The sequence below is a fragment of the Rana temporaria genome, chromosome 2 (genome assembly GCF_905171775.1).
Source record: "Rana temporaria chromosome 2, aRanTem1.1, whole genome shotgun sequence".
NCBI lineage: Eukaryota > Metazoa > Chordata > Amphibia > Anura > Ranidae > Rana > Rana temporaria.
Genome location: NC_053490.1, coordinates 2,454,573 through 2,475,958, shown reverse-complemented (window position 1 = coordinate 2,475,958; position 21,386 = coordinate 2,454,573). Strand labels below are relative to the sequence as shown.

At 46.0% G+C, this 21,386-nt stretch overlaps 1 pseudogene; it reads right to left on the bottom strand.

Moving 5' to 3' along the window:
• LOC120928423 overlaps window positions 1-21,386 on the bottom strand; it is a 367,954-nt pseudogene that overhangs the window by 31,561 nt on the left and 315,007 nt on the right.

Genomic DNA, 21,386 nt, shown 5'->3' with positions numbered 1-21,386 from the left:
AGGCTCAGTAAAACCAGGGACAATGTAAAAATCTGTGTTTTTTTTAGATCTGTCCCCGATATGTCCGAAAATGACATGCTTTTAATGTGAATATCCCAAGATTTTAGCTGCCCGCCTCTGCACTACCTCCTGGCGTGGTGGTCATCTGTAAGCCAGAGGGGCCCCATAATCTTCTATTGCCCGGGGGCCCCATGAGTTGTCAGTCCGCCCCTGGTTCTAGTTTAAGCACAAATTTCATAGAGTTTTATTGAGAGGCCTAAGAAAATATAACCATGCCAATAGGCCAGGATAGAGCGTTGCTAATATGTAGGAATGTGTGTGTTAGAGCACCCCACCCAATGTTAACTAAAAAATGATTAATTTGCAAATAAGTATTATCTGCTCATTTTTTTGGGGATGTCTGCACCCCTGATAGTGACAACATTTGTGAGGTGTCTTCACCCTTTCTAATTCATTCACTTCCTGTCACATAGCCAAACAGGAAGTGAGGGTAAAACCTTACTAATATCTTTTCTTGGGGACACAGAGATCAATCTAAATAGTTTCCCATTATGTAAATTGCACTCTAGTATTTTGCTGTGTACACCCCAAATTATTAGGGATCTTGGACTTTGGGGTCCATTTACTAAAGGCAAATCCACTTTGCACTACAAGTGCAAAGCAAGGAAGAAAACAAAACAAAACAACTTTGCTTCTACAGGATTGGATGTTAAAACCATCAGTGCTTCCTCTCTGATTTTCAGCAACTATGCTTGTACTGCAGAGTGGCTTTGCCTTTACTAAACCCCAAACTAAATAATCATTTGGGGCAGGGATCCTCAAACTACGGCCCTCCAGCTGTTGTAGAACTACACATCCCATGAGGCCTTGTAATGCACTGACATTCACAGACATGACTAGGCATGATGGGAATTGTAGTTCCTGAACAACTGGAGGGCCGTAGTTTGAAGACCCATGATTTGGGGTGTACACAGCAGTGCTGGAGTGCAATTTGCTTAATGGGGACACTAGTTAGATTGACCTGTGTCCCCAAGAAATGACACTGGTAGGGTTTTAACCTCACTTCCTGTTCAGCTGTGTGACAGGAAGTGAAGCCAATTTTAAGAAAAAGGGACACAAAGCTCAACCCAAAAAAAAACACAAAGCAGGGGTTCTAACACTCACTTGGCTTCCCTCAAACACCCACAATTTGAATAGGATTGCCTTGCGCTAGATTTAAGCACAGTGCTGTAAATCAGCACGTCAATCCTGTCCACCAATAGCAAACCCCCCCCCCCCAGGCCATGTTTGCAGGTTTTCCTTCATCTTGCACATGTGCTTTAAAAGACAGTCTGGACAGCAATTCTTGATAAGAGAAATCCACAAAACATGTCCTGTCGGGGGTACTTGAGGGCTGAGGACCACTGCAGAAAAAATAAAATAATTACCCGTTTTCTCTTTAAAGTCATGGAGAATAAACATGGCAAACATTTCATGATTACACACCAGGAAAGAAGCTTAGACAAAAATCACACATAATTTGTTAGGCCCAAACCTATTTCAGCTGCAGCTGTCAAAATAGAGCATGAAAAAGTAACAAAAAACAAACTTCAAAATTTTAAAGTAATTTTTATTGGTCAACAAAACAAGGAAAGCAAAAAAAGACAAAGAAACACACAAACAAAAATACATTTCAATAATCAAAATAAACATAGTTTTAAAGTCACATCTTCACACATTTTTCATAAAATAAGGCCACATAGACAAATACATCAAAGTGAACATCATAAATATATATTCTAAAAAATAAAAAAACCCTCAGTTTAGGCCGATACGTATTCTACATCATTTTGGTTCCAAAAAATCGCAAATAGCGTTTAGTGTTTTGTTTTGGCAAAAGTTATAGCGCCTAAAAATATGGCTTTTTTTTGTTTTAACTACTTATTGCGGTGATCAGCGATTTTTATCGGTACTGCGACATTATGGCGGACACATCGGACACTTTTTTGGAACCATTGGCATTTTTCTAGCGATCAGTGCTGTAAAAATGCATTGCTTACTATAAAAATGCCACTGGCAGGGAAGGGGTTAACACTAGGTGCGAGGGAGGGGTTAAATATGTTCCCTGGGTGTGTTCTAACTGAAGGGGGGGTGGGACTGACATGGGTAAATGACAGATCGCTGTTCATGAAGGGGAACTCCAGACCCCCCAAAAAAAATAATGTGGGTTCCCTCCAGGTGCATACCAGGCTCTTAGGCTTGGTCTGGAACATAAGGTGTTAAACCCACGCAAAAAAAACAGTGTGGGGTCCCCCCCCAAGATCCAGGCCAAGCCCTCATCCCAGGCACGCAGTCTGGCCGGACAGGAATGGGGGCGGGGACGAGCGAGCGCCCCCCCCCCTCCTGAGCCGTACCGGACCGCATGCCCTCAACATGGGGGAGTGTGTGCTGTGGGGGAGGGGGGCACTGCCCCCCCCACCCCAAAGCACTCTTGTCCCCATGTTGATAGGGACAAGAGCCTCTTCCCGACAACCCTGGCCGTTGGTTGTCGGGGTATGCGGGCGGAGGGCTTATCAGAATCTGAGAGGCCCCTTTAATAAAGGGGCCCCCAGATTCCGGCCCCCCACCCTATGTGAATGAGTATGGGGTACATTGTACCCCCTACCCATTCACCTGGGGGGAAAAATGGAAAAAAATAAAACACAACACACATTAATAAATTAATTTATTAGTCTGCCGGGGGTCTTCTGCCGTGTCCCCCCACCACCACCCCATTAGGCCCCGGGCTTCGCCGTCTTCTGCCAGAGCCCCCTTCACCATGAGGCTCCTGCCTATGGGGGAGGGCTCCGTCGCTTTCTGCGGGGGGGTTCACCTACCTCCCCCCGTCTTCAGCGCCGTCTTTCACCGGGACCCCCCTTCACCAGTGAGGCTCCTTGCCTTTGGGGGAGGGTCCCGGGCTTCTACGGTGTTTTCCGTATCGCCGTGGGTTTAACCCCTCACGTTCCGGACCAAGCCTAAGAGCCTAATGTAGCCCTGGAGGGGGACCCGCGCCGATTTCAAGTTTGAAATTTGGCGCGGAGTTCCCCTTCATGGCTGAAAACAGCTCAGAGATTCCCGTGCGCCGTGTGTATAGTGTGTGGCCGGAGATAGATTGAGCTAGATTAGTCAGGCAGGTCAGATAGCGGCAGTGTATTTAATATATATATATATAATTATTTAGCATAGACCATGGGGCAGATTCAGAAAGAGGTACGGCAGTGTATCTCCTGATAAGCCGCCATATTTTTGAGTTCTGCCGGTCGTATCTATGCGACTGATTCAGAGAATCAGTTACGCATAGATATTCCTAAGATCCGCCAGGTGTAAGTGTCTTACACCGTCAGATCTTAGGCTGCAATTCCAGGCCGGCCGCTAGGTGGCATTTCGTTTTTTTACGCGATGAATATGCAAATTAGGATTTCCGCCGATTCAGAAACGAACGACCGCCCGGCGCATTTTTTTTACGTCGTTTGCGTTCAGCTTTTTCTGCCGTAAAGTTACCCCTGATATGTGAAGGGGTATCCTATGTTAAGTATGGCCATCGTTCCTGCGTCAAATTTTGAAATTTTACGTTGTTTGCGTAAGTCGATTCAGAAAAGGGCTGGACATAAGTTACGCTCACGACAAAACCAATGACGTCCTTGCGACGTCATTTGGAGCAATGCACGCTGGGAAATTTGACGGACGGCGCATGCGCAGTTCGTTTGGCGCGGGGACGCGCCGGATTTAAATTTTACACGCCCCCTACCCGCGGAATTTGAATTCCACCGGGGGATTTAGGATATGCCGCCGCAAGTTTACAGGCAAGTGCTTTCTGAATAAAGCACTCGCCTCAAAAACTTGCGGCGGGGTAACGTAAATGAGATAGGTGAGCGGATCTTTAGATCTGAATCTGGCCCTATATATTCAGGGTATACTCTATATTCAGTCAGTGCAGGCAGTGTAGTACATATAACACAGTGTATTGAATTGGTAAGGGGAACCCTGCAGCAATTTTTTTTAAATATCGTGGGGGTCCCCCCTAAAATCCATACCAGGCCCTTCAGGTTTTGTATGGATTTAAATGGGAACCCTGCAACCTTATTTTTAAGGACGTAAGGGTCCCTCCAAAATCCATACCAGGCCCTTCAGGTCTGGTATGGATTTTAAGGGGAATCCCGCACCATTTAAAAAAATGGCGTGGGGGTCCCCCCAAATATCCATACCAGACCCTTTTCCAAGCATGCAACCTGGCAGGTACCAGGCCACATGCCCTCAACATGGGGAGGGGGCTTTGGGGTCAAGGGCCTCATCCCCACACCCTTGCCCAGTGGTTGTGGAGGTCAAGGACGGGGGGCTTATCAGAATCTGGAAGCCCCCTTTAACAAGGGGGCCCCTAAGATCCCAGCCCCCTATGTGAATGGGTATGTTTCACATGACGTCAGAAAGGGCAGGGTCACCCAGTTACATCACCGGGTGGCCCAGCCCATGGCTATATACAGTAACAGCTGCCACCGCAAAAATGCTGCAGTCAGTGGGACGCCCATGGAGGCAGAGTTCTTCCATTGTTTTTCTCTGGGCTATTGGTGCTGTAAATCTTTGGATTTAACCACTTAAGGACCGCCTAACGCCGATATACGTCGGCAGAGCGGCACAGCTGGGCATAATCACGTACAGGTACGTCCCCTTTAAAAATTTAACAAAAACAAAAATGGGAACACTGCGCTAGAAAGTGGAAAAAAAGAGGGGGGTGTGTACACAATAATTGAAGTGAAAATAGCTGGCAGTACCAAAAATGTGGGTGGAAAATGTGATAAGTGATAAGGTACAGCGCTAAAAAAAGGACCAAACAATCCTAATTAAGGGATGAATAAATTAATAAACCCAATGTGAATGACAAGGTACAGAAGAAATAAATTTAAACAAAAATGAATATATGAAATATCGATTACTGATAAGAGTTGTGACGGTATCGGTATGATATCCCCGTCAAGCATTCCCTCCTCTCCATACAAGAACATCACAGGATCCTCCACACATGAGTCAAGACTGAAGGCTGGAACCAAGACTGATTTATTGGCAGCTTGCTGCTGGTTATAAATACAGTTTTACAAGCTAAATCCTTAATCAAGGAACAATGGGAGCTCCACCCCCTTTTCACCCACTCTGGAGTTTCTCATACAGAATATAGCCAGACAATTCGAAGCCGACCTGAGACACATTTTCTTTAAATAATGACATCAGGGAAGTTAATTACAAGGTGTACAGAACACATTAGCTGGGCAGCCTGGCACCGCATAATGAAGCAATCAGAATACATAACATGAGTCACCTCTAATCACAGTAACAGGATTAACATCCCTTTGAAATAAGGAGCTAGCTGCAGACGGGTCATTAACATGTCAATAGCTTGTAACACATGAATCCATTTTACCTCTAACCCACAATTTAACCAAGCAGGGAGATTTACACTGACATATCCTTCACAATGGCCCCCCTTTTTCTCCCTGCTCCGGCAAACCCGGTTGAACCTTCCCTGGTCCAGTAGGGTTGACGGATTCAGAGCTTTTAGTCCGAGGTTAACTCCGTTTGGCGTGACTGACCTCCATTGGTAACTGCTTCCGACTCAGGTATGCCACCGGGTCGTCAGATCACACGCCAGTCAGTCCCCAAGTCTTTGTGCGATCTGCAGAGTCACCAGAAGTCAGTGTGAAGACGGCGAATGGGTCTGTGCGCCGCCGTCTAGGTGTCCCGCTATGGGAGGGGCAGGTTATGGCTCTGAAGTGACAATCACAGGAGATTCATAAAAAGGAAAAGTTATATTTGTTGAAATGCTGTAGCACTGGTGCTCAGAGTCCGGGGGGGGGAGGGGAATCAGAGCCCCATAAGGTCAGCCACCCCCTGCTCCCTCCGCAGCCGCCGGTTCTCCTCTTGGAGCTTCTCCAGCTCCATCTCCAGTTCATGGAGCCTGGGGGGGTCAGCCTGCTGTGACCTCAGGTGGTTGTTCTCCTCCTCCATGCGGCTTATGCACTCCTCCAGCTCCATGTATTCACGGATCAGCTCCTGCTTGCTCATGTCCTGCAGGCTTTCCACGTGGTCCTTCATCATCAGGAACTGGGTGGTGGTGTAAGGGGCCACCGGTGGGCCCTTGGCAAACATCTCGGCCCGCATCTGGGGCGCCCGCTGCGATTCCATCTCCTCCAGTCGCTTTTTCTCCTCCCAGGTCCGCTGGTTATATGACTTCCAGGACCTCTTCTTCTTGGAGGGTAGCTGGCGGTGCCTCTTTCTGCCCAGCTCCCTCCAGGGCCCCTCCGGCTCATGGCTGTCGCCCATGACCAGCTGACAATGGTGTTCCCTGTTGTCCGTAATAACAGATTGTACCATGAGGGCTTCGTAAGGGGTGCCCAATGGTTCTTCCTGACCCAGCTCCTGGGGATCCCAAGCCAAGTCTACACAATGGGCTGCTGCTGGTGGGCGGTACCCAGGTTGAGACCAATTTGACCTGGTGTTGTCATTCATGGGGCAATTCTGCTTGAAGTGACCCAACTGTTTGCACCGGAAGCAGCGTTGTTCGTTGTCCTCCTGGCGTGGGTAGCGAGGGCTAGATGTCATCGGTCTGTTAGGCGGTTGGTATCTAGCGGCTGGTGGGTGTGAGGGCGCCATTGGTCGTGGAGGTTGTACCCGTGGTGTGACCTGGTTTGTCTTGCGAGTATCCGCATATTCATCCGCCAACTTTGCGGCCTCTGGTAGAGTCATGGGCCTGCGATCTCTCACCCAATCTTTGACGTCCGTCTGGATGTGATTGTAAAATTGCTCCAGGAGCATTAGTTGCAAAATGTCCTCTGCGGTGGTGGCCTGGCTGCTGTTAACCCAGTTAGAGGCCGACAGGGACAACTGGCATGCCCATTCCGCGTAAGAGTCTTTCGTGGTTTTGCGTGAGTCCCTGAACTTCTGTCAGTGGGACTCTGGGGTTACTGCATAACGAGCCAGGAGCGCTTCTTTAACCCTGGCGTAGTTATGGATATCCTGATCTGGCACGGTCCGGAAAGCATCAGAAGCTTTGCCTGACAGTTTGCCTGACAATATTGCAACCCACTCTCTTCTAGCTATTCGGTGCAGGTTACATTGTCGCTCAAAATCCGCCAGGTAGTTATCAATCTCACAGTCCTTTTCATCAAAAGCTTTAAAAGCGCTAAACGGAATCTTCCTTGCGTCTGCTGTGCTGTACTCACTGTTTGGAGAATGTGCAGCTGCTTGTTGGACTGCTGCCAGTTTTAACTGTAGCTCTGCATCTCTTATTTGTTTATCCTCCTTCGCTAACAGGTCCATCACTTTCAGCACCACATCCGGCGTTGGGTTCGGGCCGAACCACGCTAGCTTCTCTCTCATTAGCTTGTTGGCTGGTGATTCCTCCTCCTGAATCACTGGTGTCTCCATCTCTTGTACTGCTGGCGTTGCTGCAATCCCGTCCTCCTGGTCTAGCTCCATTAATTCTGCTATGATGACCCGCTTGGTTTTGTTGCTAGCAATCCTTCCACGAACTTCCAGTAGTTCTTTGATGCAGGGTGTAGCAGCCTTCCATTCACTGTTCCCAGTGTCTGCTTGGAGTCCTGGTGTAAGGGAGAGTAGAAGGGAAGATCCCGCTGCTGCCAACCAATTGTGACGGTATCGGTATGATATCCCCGTCAAGCATTCCCTCCTCTCCATACAAGAACATCACAGGATCCTCCATACATGAGTCAAGACTGAAGGCTGGAACCAAGACTGATTTATTGGCAGCTTGCTGCTGGTTATAAATATAGTTTTACAAGCTAAATCCTTAATCAAGGAACAATGGGAGCTCCACCCCCTTTTCACCCACTCTGGAGTTTCTCATACAGAATATAGCCAGACAATTCGAAGCCGACCTGAGACACATTTTCTTTAAATAATGACATCAGGGAAGTTAATTACAAGGTGTACAGAACACATTAGCTGGGCAGCCTTGCACCGCATAATGAAGCAATCAGAATACATAACATGAGTCACCTCTAATCACAGTAAACAGGATTAACATCCCTTTGAAATAAGGAGCTAGCTGCAGACGGGTCATTAACATGTCAATAGCTTGTAACACATGAATCCATTTTACCTCTAACCCACAATTTAACCAAGCAGGGAGATTTACACTGACATATCCTTCACAAGAGTGAGCTAGTGTAATCTGAAATTCAACCAACATCACATAAATGTCATAGAATGTAGCTGCCACATAACAATATCAAAACAATGTATTTAGATGAAATAATTCCCCACTGTGAGCAGCCAATCCCAGATGACGTCCTTTAGTGACGAAACAAGCAGGGTGTGGCTTGTAGTTCCGACATCATCACGCCCCTCCATACGGAGATACACTGACACGGCAAGCAAAACAAGCAGAGGAAGCCTTGAGGTGATGCCGCGAGACGCTGCACTCCTATAGTGATATACACTGCGCAATTTCCACTACATTTCTGTAAGTGCAATACTTTTTTTGTCCATTAAATTTATGAATAGTACTACACTATGGAGTCCTTTCTGTTTGTATCTTCCTGAGATACTAGATATCGTTTACATCTTCATTACCCGGCCACCAGCTGTGGGTCTATAGGGAGAACCTAAACCCCTGTGTCTGGAGTGACCGCCATGATAGCGGTCATATTTCTGTGGTAAGGAGACTACAATACTACCTTTCGGGTGTCTCAATTGGTGGATGGAAGTTTCTCTTGTCACAAGTCTCCCCTTCCTTGCACTATTATGATCTCCATAAGGACTGATTTGTCGTCGGATTAACCCTTCAAAGCACCCTCCCCATGTTGAGGCCATGTGGCCTTGTACTGTTCAGAAGGGGGGGCACTCTCTCATCCCCCTTTTCCTGCAGCCTGCAGGTTGCATGCTCGGATCTGGTATGGAACTAGGGGGGACCACTATGCCATTTTATTTTCAAATTTTGTTATGGAGTTCACATTAATATGCATACCGGACCCCTGGTAATGGACTGGGGGAAACCCATGCAGTTTTTTTCAATGAATTTTTTATGCATAACCGGCAATTCATTACAGCCGTGATCAGTTTTAATTGACTTTTTCCTTTCGAAATTTCATTTTTCTGTGATACTGTTCTAAACATGGGAAAGATGCGCTACTTTACAGGCAGACTAAGGAGACCCCCCCCCAGGCACGACATTTAAAGGAATATTTCACTTTTATTGTTTCACTTTTAGCATTATTAAAATCACTGCTCCCGAAAAAACGGCCATTTTTAAAACTTTTTTTGCATTGATACATGTTTCCTGGGGCAGGACCCGGGTCCCCAAACACTTTTTATGACAATAACTTGCATATTAGCCAAAAAAATTAACACTTGTTTTTTCCTGTTCATGTTCCATAGACTTTAACAGTGTTTGCACACATTTTTTGCCTGTTCGCATGTTCCACTGTGAAGTGAACTAGGGGGTGTTCGGCTCATCCCCAATCCCAACTCGTTTTTTTTTGGCACTTTGAATGAGAAATATGTAAACATATATCTCCATCCCTGTTATATGTAGAAAAAAGAAGGATTGGGACTTTGAATGAGGTGTGCACGAGAAGACTCAAAGATAGGACAGTGTGATATGGATGCGTTTATTTGTCTAAAACACATAGCAGAGCATGCGATTTCGAATGTATACATAATAGTAAACCTACATAGCAATGAGCAATGATAAAAAAGCATGATGCAAGAACCATAAACATTGTATAACAACTTATTCTTCGCATTGTGAAAAAAATCCTCATAAATAGAATCATTAAACCCGAGGTTAGTCCTAAAGCTGAAACATGTAGCATCACTCATGCGATCAGCTGCAGGTTAATCCTGCTCTACACATACCTATATACGGGGCCTTCTCTCCATACAGGGTAACAAACGCCTCTTTATTTATCCCAGTTACTACTTGGGTTAAGGGCTTTCACCATACCCCACTTTACTAATGTCATTAATTATCTCATTTTGATTGGAGCCCCCGGCACCCGCCAGATGAACACACTTTTATCTGGGATACATGTTTATGCTCTCGGTTTTCCCACTGGCCCTACCTCAGTTCCCGGTTGCAGACAATTTCCGCGACCCATGCGTTCCAGTTTGCACATCCTCACATGCTGGAAAGGAGTAAGTTTTTTGGACGTTTTTCCATCTCTCTTAGGCCGCGTACACACGATCGGTCAAAACCGATGAAAACGGACTGAAGGTCCGTTTCATCGGTCCAAACCGATCGTGTGTGGGCCCGCATCGGTCAGTTATCCTTCAGTCAAAAAAAAGAGAACTTGCTTTAAAATTGAAGCGATGGACGCCTGACTGATGGGTCAAAACCGATCGTTAGTATGCAAAGGCATCGGTCAAAAGGCCGCGCATGCTCATAATCAAGTCGACGCATGCTTGGAAGCATTGAACTTTGTTTTTTTCAGCACATAGTGTGTTTTACGTCACCGCGTTCTGACCCGATCATTTTTTTAACCGATGGTCTGTAGGCACATCAGACCATCAGTCAGCTTCATCGGTTAACCGATGAAACGGTCCTTCAGTCCGTTTTCATCGGTTTTGACTGTTTGTGTGTACGCGGCCTCACTGTCTCCCATTATTTGGGTGTTATGCTAAAACTTACATATTATACTTGTGTCCTTCTGCAGATCTTACCCCACTACGTATTGGCCCCTGAAGATTGGCAATAATGCCATGAAAGGCGTCTCTGGCTAACACAGATGCTACAATGTTTCAGCTTTAGGACTAACCTCGGGGTTAATGATTCTATTTATGAGGATTTTTTTAACAATGCAAGGAATAAGTTGTTATACAATGTTTATGGTTCTTGCATCATGCTTTTTTATGCTCATTGCCATGTATGTTTATTATTATGTATACATTCAAAATCGCATGCTCTGCTATGTGTTTTAGACAAATAAAGACATCCGTATCACACTGTCCTATCTTTGAGTCTTCTCATGCACACCTCATTCAAAGTCCCAATCCTTCTTTTACCTAATCCCAACTCATGGACTGAGTCTGTTCCAGAGCTGTCCCTACTAAGTGGTTTATTATCCCTATATACACACGTCCTACTCTGGAGCCCTTTCTGACACATATTATATATAGCTCTCCTGAACCCAAAGATGGTTGCCAAAATTTAGAGGGAGATCGGTGTCCAAATCTGACACAGGCTCCCCGTCAGAAACTGGATCATCTGCTGGTTTTGTTGTTCCTGGTCCTGAAGGGTGTAGTCCCCTTGTCTACCAGCAGATGTCTCCCAGTAGCCAGCAGATCCCAGCAATTAGCCTCACCGGATGCTGGCCTCTGGGAGGGTGTTTAGCCCCTCTTCTATCTTTCCACAATTTCTTTTATCCTTCTAATATAATGAATGATCAGATCTTATCTCACCCGTCCAGCGTTCTCTCTTCATACAGAACTGCAGTTGGACCTTATTGCAGCCTTCGACACGGTAGACCACAACATACTGATCGCACGACTGAAAGAAGTAGCAGGAGTCTCCGACGCGGCCCTACCGTGGTTCGCATCTTTCCTTGAAAATCGCACTCAGACCGTGAAACTTGGAGGGTTTACATCAGAAACACGGACCATTACATGCGGAGTCCCGCAAGGATCGCCCCTCTCACCTGTACTCTTCAACATCTACATCCGCCCGCTCCTCAAAATCATCAGCAAACAGGACCTGTGCTACCACTCCTATGCGGACGACACGCAGCTTTACCTTCGAATCACCAACAAAAAAGACCAATTTCATGAACTTGGAAAGTGCCTTACACTGATTGACAATTGGATGACCGAAAGCTTCCTCAAACTTAACGGATCCAAAACCGAACTACTCACCCTTCACGCAAATAGGAAATCCATTTCTAGGACCACAGGGACACCACCCACCATCCTCGGACAAACCATCGCACCAAGCAACAAAGCCAAAAGTCTCGGAGTCACCTTTGACTCTGACATGACGATGGATGCACAAATAGGATCAGTTGTCAGCGGTTCTCATCATCTGCTCCGAATGCTACGTAGACTCATCCCCTTCATCCCAGAAGAGGACACAGCAGTAGTGGTGGGAAAGATCATCAACTCACGACTCGACTACGCAAATTCCCTCTATTTAGGACTACCAAAATACCAGATTTCACGTTTACAAGTTGTCCAGAACACGGCAGCCAGACTGGTAACAGGTAAAAAGCCGTGGGAATCAGTCTCCCCGGCCTTGAGGTCCCTCCACTGGCTGCCCGTACAGGATCGGGTGACATTCAAGACACTCTACCTCACCCACAAATGTATACAGGGGAACGATCCCCAATACTTAAGCGAGAAAATAAAACCCTACGTCACCAAGCGCGTTCTCCGGTCAACCGACCAAAACCTTCTCCAAATTCCTAAATCCCGCTACAAATCGAAGGAAGAACGTAGATTTTCGGTCCAAGGACCACGGCTCTGGAATGCTCTACAATCCGCTTGGAGAAGACCATCAGGCCTTTAGGAAAAAACTAAAGACCCACCTCTTCTAAAGGACCGGCACGACTCTGGACGGGAAGCGCCTTGAGGCGATTTAGTTTGCATTTGTTGCGCTATACAAGTTACTCACTCACTCACTCACTCACTCACTCACTCTTATATTGTTAAATTAAAATAATAGTGCGCTAAAGTTCAAACATATTATATATTACACAGTGACTAAGATCTAAATGATACTACAAAAACATACACAAAAAAGTCCAAATGAAAAATATAATTGCTGAAAAAAACTTTATGTTGAATGAAAAACAATCCATGCTCCGTGATAGTCTTTGCCGAAAATAATAAAAGTGCAGACATAGGGCCTGATTTACTAAGCTATGTGCGCTGCGCTGGTTCATGCATTAATTAGTACTCCGGGTGGAGGCTTAATCAGGCGCATGAACCAGCGTAGCAGCCGGCGCATTGAAACTAATATGTAAAGCCGCGCCGAACTCCCTATAGAAGTCTATGGGAGAAATCAAAAGTGTTCATTTTAAAGGCTAATCTGCAAGTTTTGTCCTAAAAAGTGTTTGGGGACCTCAGTCCTGCCCCAGGGAACATGTATCAATGATTTTTTTATTTTTTAAAACGGCCGTTTTTTCGGGAGCAGTGAAATTAATAATTCTTAAAGTGAAACAATAAAAGTGAAATATTCCTTTAAATTTCGTACCTAGGGGGGGTGTAATGTCAGCATGTGAAATAGCGCATTTTTCCCGCACTTAGAACTCCCCCTGCACAAAGTGACATTCTGAAGGAAAAAAGTCATTTAAAAATTCACACGCGGCTATAATGAATTGTCGGCTCTGACAATTCTAAAGGGATTCATTCATAAAACAAACAAAAAAATGTGTAGGGGTTCCCCCAAATTAAATTACCAGGCCCTTCAGGTCTGGAATGGATATTAAGGGGAACCCCGCCGTAAAAACCAAAAAAAAAAAAGACGTGCGGTTCCCGGCAAATATCCATTCCAGACCCTTCAGGTCTGGTGTGGATTTTAAGGGGAACTCCACCCCAAATTGAAAAAAAAAATGGCGTGGAGTCCCCCTAAAAATCCACACCAGACCCTTATCCGAGCACGTTGACCTGGCCGGCCGCAGAAAAGAGGGGGGGACAGAGTGCGGCCCCCCCCCCTCTCCTGAACCGCACCAGGCCACATGCCCTCAACATGGGGAGGATGTCCCCATGTTGATGGGGACAAGGGTCTCATCCCCACAACCCTTGCCCGGTGGTTGTGGGGGTATGCGGGCGGGAGGTTTATCAGAATCTGGAAGACCCCTTTAACAAAGGGGACCCCCAGATCCTGACCCCCCCCCTGTGTGAAATGGTAATGGGGTACATTGTACCTCTACCATTTCACCCCAAAAAAAATGTCAAAGTGATAAAAATGACAGTAGCCGGTTTTTGACAAATCTTTTAATAAAATCTTCTTTTCTTCTTTCCTTCGGGGTTCTTCCGCTGCTTCTTTCTTCTCGTCCACATCTTGCCCGACGTCTTCTTCTATCTTCTCCGTCCGTCCTTCCGCCTTCTGGTCCCGCATCTTGCCCGTTGTCTTCTCCGTCCGCCTCCTCGTCCGCATCTTGGGTCTTCTGCGGTCTTCTTCTCGGTCCGCCGCCTTCTCGTCCCCTGCGTTTGAATTGTAATTGGCCGCCGTTTTCCCGCTCCTGGGACCCGCCCCCCTCTGACGCCACAAGTAAACTCCTTAGAAGGTCATGTGCGTCAGAGGGGGGCGGGGTCGCAGAGCGTCACACAGCGGGGGAATTCAATTTCAATCGCGCCGCCCGGAGAAGAAGTTCCCGCCGTGTCACACTCATGTGACCCCGCCCCCCTCTGACGCACATGACCTTCTAAGGAGTTTACTTGTGGCGTCAGAGGGGGGCGGGTCCCAGGAGCGGGAAAACGGCGGCCAATTACAATTCAAACGCAGGGGACGAGAAGGCGGCGGACCGAGAAGAAGACCGCAGAAGACCCAAGATGCGGACGAGGAGGCGACAGGACAAGACAACGGGCAAGATGCGGGACCAGAAGGCGGAAGGACGGACGGAGAAGATAGAAGAAGACGTCGGGCAAGATGTTGACGAGAAGAATGAAGCAGCGGAAGAACCCCGAAGGAAAGAAGAAAAGAAGACTTTATTAAAAGATTTGTCAAAAACCGGCTACTGTCATTTTTATCACTTTGACATTTTTTTTGGGGTGAAATGGTAGAGGTACAATGTACCCCATTACCATTTCACACAGGGGGGGGGTCAGGATCTGGGGGTCCCCTTTGTTAAAGGGGTCTTCCAGATTCTGATAAACCTCCCGCCCGCATACCCCCACAACCACCGGGCAAGGGTTGTGGGGATGAGACCCTTGTCCCCATCAACATGGGGACATCCTCCCCATGTTGAGGGCATGTGGCCTGGTGCGGTTCAGGAGAGGGGGGGGGCCGCACTCTGTCCCCCCCTCTTTTCTGCGGCCGGCCAGGTCAACGTGCTCGGATAAGGGTCTGGTGTGGATTTTTAGGGGGACTCCACGCCATTTTTTTTTTCAATTTGGGGTGGAGTTCCCCTTAAAATCCACACCAGACCTGAAGGGTCTGGAATGGATATTTGCCGGGAACCGCACGTCTTTTTTTTGGGGGGTTTTTACGGCGGGGTTCCCCTTAATATCCATTCCAGACCTGAAGGGCCTGGTAATTTAATTTGGAGGGACCCCCTTTTTTTTTTTTTTTTTTTAATGAGCAATGCCTCTATTCTTTATAGCCATGAGTACTTTAACCACTTGCCCACCGGGTTAATTCTGGCACTTCTCTCCTTCATGTGAAAATCACAATTTTTTGGCTAGAAAATTAATCAGAACCCCCAAACATTATATATTTTTTTTTAGCAGACATCCTAGGGAATAAAATGGCAGTCATTGCAATACTTTTTGTCACACCGTATTTGCGCAGCGGTCTTACAAGCGCACTTTTTTTGGATAAAAATCACTTTTTTGAATTAAAAAATAGGACAACAATACATTTTGCCCAATTTTTTTCTATATTGTGAAAGATAATGTTACGCCGAGTAAAATGATACCCAACATGTCACGCTTAAAAATTGCGCCCGCTCGTGGCATGGCGTCAAACTTTTACCCTTTAAAAAACTCGATAGGCGACGTTTAAAAAATTCTACAGGTTGCATTTTTTGAGTTGCAGAGTAGGTCTAGGGCTAGAATTATTTCTCTCACTCTAACGATCGCGGCGATACCTCACTTGTGTGGTTTGAATACTGTTTTCATATGCGGGCGCTACTCGCGTATGCGTTTGCTTCTGTGCGCGAGCTCGTCGCGACGGGGCGCTTTAAATTTTTTTTTTGGGGTTTTCTTATTTATTTTTATTTAGTTTTATAATGTTTTACACTGAAATAAAAAAATAAAAAAAAAATGATCAGTTTTCTTCCTATTACAAGGAATGTAAACATCCCTTGTAATAGGACTAGTGTGTGACAGGTCCTCTTTATGGAGAGAGGCGGGGTCAATAAGGCTGGAAAGCATGGTATTGAAAAAAAAAAAAAAAGATCTCATGCTTTCAGCTGCAATCATGTTCGTTCACCACAGTGGTGTAGTGTATAGCACTTTGACCTAGCAGCAAAAGAGTCGTTGGTTCGAATCCCGCCCGTGACAGCATCTGCATGGAGTTTGCATGTTCTCCCTGTGCCTGCGTGGGTTTCCTCCCACAATATAAAAACACGCTGTAAATCGGTTCCGGTCTAAATAAGCCCTAATATGCAGTAGTATATTAAGGTTTGGTTCTGCCCTAGGCCTGACTACATATCTGCACCTCCTAATAGAAAAATGACCAACCCCTTCCTGTCAAGGTCACACCCTGTTTTTGTATAACCCCGCCCAGTAATTTTCAGGGGACCCACACACTAGTTCTGGGGGGGCACTGGATTCCCTTAACCACTTCCATACCAGGCACTTACGCACCTTCCCGCCCAAGCCAATTTTCAGCTTTCAACACTGTCGCACTTTGAATGGCAATTGCGCGGTCATACAACACTGTACCCAAACAAAATTGGCGTCCTTTTTTCCCCACAAATAGAGCTTTCTTTTGTTGTTATTTGATCACCTCTGTGTTTTTTTTTTGCGCAACAACTAAAAAAAGACTGCAAATTTTGAAACAAAAAAACCTTTTTCTTTTTTTAGGTTAATTTTTTTGTAAATAAGTTTTTCTCTTTCAATTACGGGCACTGATATGGCGGCACTGATGGGCCCCGATGAGATGGCACTGATGGACATCGATGAGGTAGTACTGACGGCACAGATGAGGTGGCATTGATTGGCGGCGCTGCTATGCGGCACTGATGGGCACTCATAGGCGGCACTGATGGGCACTCATGGGCGGCACAGATGGGCGGCACTTATGGGTGGCACTGATGGATACTTATGGGCGGCACTTATGGGTGGCACTGATGGATACTTATGGGTGGCACAGGTGGGCACTGATAGGTGGGCACTGTGCATGGATGGGCACTGTGGGGTGGCACTGATTTTCCCAGTCAGTGCCCATTTGTGGGCACTGATTGGCATCTTTTTTCTTATTTTTTAATGCTTTTTGTTTTTTTGTTCTATATTTTTTTTGTTTTTGCACACCCTGGTGGTCCAGGGTGGGCATCCCTGGTGGTCCAGTGTGGTGATCCGAGGGGGGGCTGCGCTGATAAACAATCAGCGCGAACGCCCCCTGTCAGGAGAGCCGCCGATCGGCTCTCCTATACTGGCGTCTGTAAGACGCGAGTGAGGAAGAGCCATCGATGGCTCTTCCTGTTTACATCGTGATCAGCCGTGATTGGACACGGCTGATCACGTGGTAAAGAGTCTCCGTCTCCGTGAGAGACTCTTTACCGAGATCGGAGATGCAGGGTGTCAGACTGACACCCCGCATCACCGATCGCCGCGCTGCGTGCCCCCACAGGCGCGTGCGGCATGAAATCCTGCAGGACGTCCTGTCAGGATTGTGTAACCACTTCCCGGACGTAAATCGGCCATAGGCTGGGCGGGAAGTGGTTAATTTGCATAGTTTTTCTCTCACTTCCTGTTTGGCTATGGGGCAGGAAGTGAAGGCAAATCTCCCCAATTGGACACAGATAATACAAAATAAACTGACAGGGCCTATAACCCTCCCTCACTCTATCCAAAATGAAAGAAAATAAAACTTGTTGATTATAGTTCTTGTCAGGGGTGGACTGACCATTGAGTCACTTGGGCACTGCCCGAGGGCCCCATGCCACTAGGGGGCCCCATCCGGGTTGCCAGGCTCAGTAAAACCAGGGACAGTATGTAAAAATCTGTTTTTTTTTTAGATCTGTCCCTGATATGTCCGAAAATGACATGCTTTTAATGTGAATATCCCAAGATTTTAGCTGCCCGCCTCTGCACTACCTCCTGGCGTGGTGGTCATCTGTAAGCCAGAGGGGCCCCATAATCTTCTATTGCCCGGGGGCCCCATGAGTTGTCAGTCCGCCCCTGGTTCTAGTTTAAGCACAAATTTCATAGAGTTTTATTGAGAGCCCTAAGAAAATATAACCATGCCAATAGGCCAGGATAGAGCGTTGCTAATATGTAGGAATGTGTGTGTTAGAGCACCCCACCCAATGTTAACTAAAAAATTATTAATTTGCAAATAAGTATTATCTGCTCATTTTTTGGGGATGTCTGCACCCCTGATAGTGACAACATTTGTGAGGTGTCTTCACCCTTTCTAATTCATTCACTTCCTGTCACATAGCCAAACAGGAAGTGAGGGTAAAACCTTACTAATATATTTTCTTGTGGACACAGAGATCAATCTAAATAGTTTCCCATTATGTAAATTGCACTCTAGCATTTTGCTGTGTACACCCCAAATTATTAGGGATCTTGGACTTTGGGGTCCATTTACTAAAGGCAAATCCACTCCTACAAGTGCAAAGCAAGGAAGAAAACAAAACAACTTTGCTTCTACAGGATTGGATGTTAAAACCATCAGTGCTTCCTCTCAGATTTTCAGCAACTATGCTTGTACTGCAGAGTGGCTTTGCCTTTACTAAACCCCAAACTAAATAATCATTTGGGGCAGGGATCCTCAAACTACGGCCCTCCAGCTGTTGTAGAACTACACATCCCATGAGGCCTTGTAATGCACTGACATTCACAGACATGACTAGGCATGATGGGAATTGTAGTTCCTGAACAACTGGAGGGCCGTAGTTTGAAGACCCATGATTTGGGGTGTACACAGCAGTGCTGGAGTGCAATTTGCTTAATGGGGACACTAGTTAGATTGACCGGTGTCCCCAAGAAATGACACTGGTAGGGTTTTAACCTCACTTCCTGTTCAGCTGTGTGACAGGAAGTGAAGCCAATTTTAAGAAAAGGGACACAAAGCTCAACACAAAAATAAAAAAACACAAAGCAGGGGTTCTAACACTCACTTGGCTTCCCTCAAACACCCACAATTTGAATAGGATTGCCTTGCGCTAGATTTAAGCACAGTGCTGTAAATCAGCACGTCAAGCCTGTCCACCAATAGCAACCCCCCCCCCCCCCCACAGGCCATGTTTGCAGGTTTTCCTTCATCTTGCACATGTGCTTTAAAATAGTCTGGACAGCAATTCTTGATAAGAGAAATCCCCAAAACATGTCCTGTCGGGGGTACTTGAGGGCTGAGGACCACTGCAGAATAAATAAAATACTTACCAGTTTTTGTCTTTAAAGTCAGGGAGAATAAACATGGCAAACATTTCATGATTACACACCAGGAAAGAAGCTTAGACAAAAATCACACATAATTTGTTAGGCCCAAACCTAGTTCAGCTGCAGCTGTCAACATATGTAGCATGAAAAAGTAACAAAAGACAAACTTAACAATTTTAAAGTAATTTTTATTGGTCAACAAAACAAGGAAAGCAAAAAAAGACAAACAAACAAAAATACATTTCAAAATACTAATTAACCATAGCTTTACACATTTTTCATAAAATAAGGCCACATAGACAAATACATCAAAGTGAACATTATTTAAAAATAAACCAAAACCATTGGCAAAATAAAACAAAACCCATGCAACAAACCACATTTGTGTTTAGCAACAGCATTTCTGCCAGCCTGCCCCTTCTGAGGGCAGCTGAGGACTGATCGATCCAAGCTTTTTATAACAGTGCTAGTAATGAAGCAATTGAAATCACATGAACAAATTGCAGTCTCTAGTTTGGGTGAGCTTGTAATTGGGCACACCTGCAATTAACCCAAACCACGCTCTATGAGCATCCAATGAGTGTTTTTCACCTTTTAAAAAGAAAGGATATTTTTTTTCTAAGTGTTTGAGCATGCTCAGTTCATCACACATGTAGGAACCAAGCTGCAATGGAATGAGAGCTTTTTTTTTTTGTTTCCCCTGATCTGATGCTTTCCAGCCTGAAGGGGAGGTGTTAAAGACAGAAGTAAACACGCACATTTAATAATCTATTTGTGTGAAAAAAAAGGTTGCCAATTTTGTTTGGGAGCCACGTCGCACGACTGCGCAATTGTCAGTTAAAGCGACGCCGCGCCGAATCACAAAAACTTGCCCGGTCATTGACCAGAAATATGGTCCGGGCTCAAGTGGTTAAAAATTAACAAAACACAAAAGTGAGCCCAATTTTTGGGGATAATGTGAAAGATGATGTTACACTGAGTAAATAGATACCTTACATGTCACGCTTTACTATTGGAAACACTCCTGCAATGGGGCCAAAATGAATTCCGTGAATATCCCCATAGGCGACCTTTTATTTTTTTTTCCAGGTTACCAGTTTAAAGAAAGTCTAGTGGTAAAAGTATTGCTCTCGCTCTAACGCACGCGTCAATACCTCACATGTGTGGTTTGAACGATGTTTATATATGTGGGCGGGACTTGCGTAAGTCCCGCCCACATATGTAAAAATTATTTTTACTTTTTGCTATAATAAATATCCCCAAAAATATATATTCAAAAAACTAAAAAACCCCTCAGTTTAGGCCGATACGTATTCTACATCTTTTTGGTTCCAAAAAATCGCAAATAGCGTTTAGTGTTTGGTTTTTGCAAAAGGTATAGCGTCTACAAATTTTTTTTTTTTGTTGTTTTAACTAGTTATTGGGGCGATCAGCGATTTTTATCGGTACTGCGACATTATGGCGGACACATCGAACACTTTTTTGGAACCATTGGCATTTTTCTAGCAATCAGTGCTGTAAAAAATGCATTGCTTACTCAAAAAATGCCACTGGCAGGGAAGGGGTTAACACTAGGTGCGAGGGAGGGGTTAAATATGTTCCCTGGGTGTGTTCTAACTGTAGGGGGGGGGGATGGGACTGACATGTGTAAATGACAGATCGCTGTTCATGAAGGGGAACTCCAGACCCCCCCCAAAAAAAATAAGGTGGGTTCCCTCCAGGTGCATACCAGGCTCTTAGGCTTGGTCTGGAACATAAGGGGTTAAACCGGGGCCCAAAAAAATAGCGTGCCCCCCCCCCCCCCCAAGATCCAAACCAAGCCCTTATCCCAGGCACGCAGTCTGGTCAGACAGGAATGGGGGTGGGGACGAGCGAGCGCCCCCCTCCCTCCTGAGCCATACCAGACCACATGCCCTCAACATGGGGGAGTGTGTGCTGTGGGGGAGGGGGGCACTGCCCCCCCACCCCAAAGCACTCTTGCCCCCATGTCGATAGGGACAAGAGCCTCTTCCCGACAACCCTGGCCGTTGGTTGTCGGGGTATGCGGGCGGAGAGCTTATCAGAATCTGAGAGACCCCTTTAATAAAGGGGTCCCCAGATTCCGGCCCCCCACCCTATGTGAATGAGTATGGGGTACATCGTACCTCTAC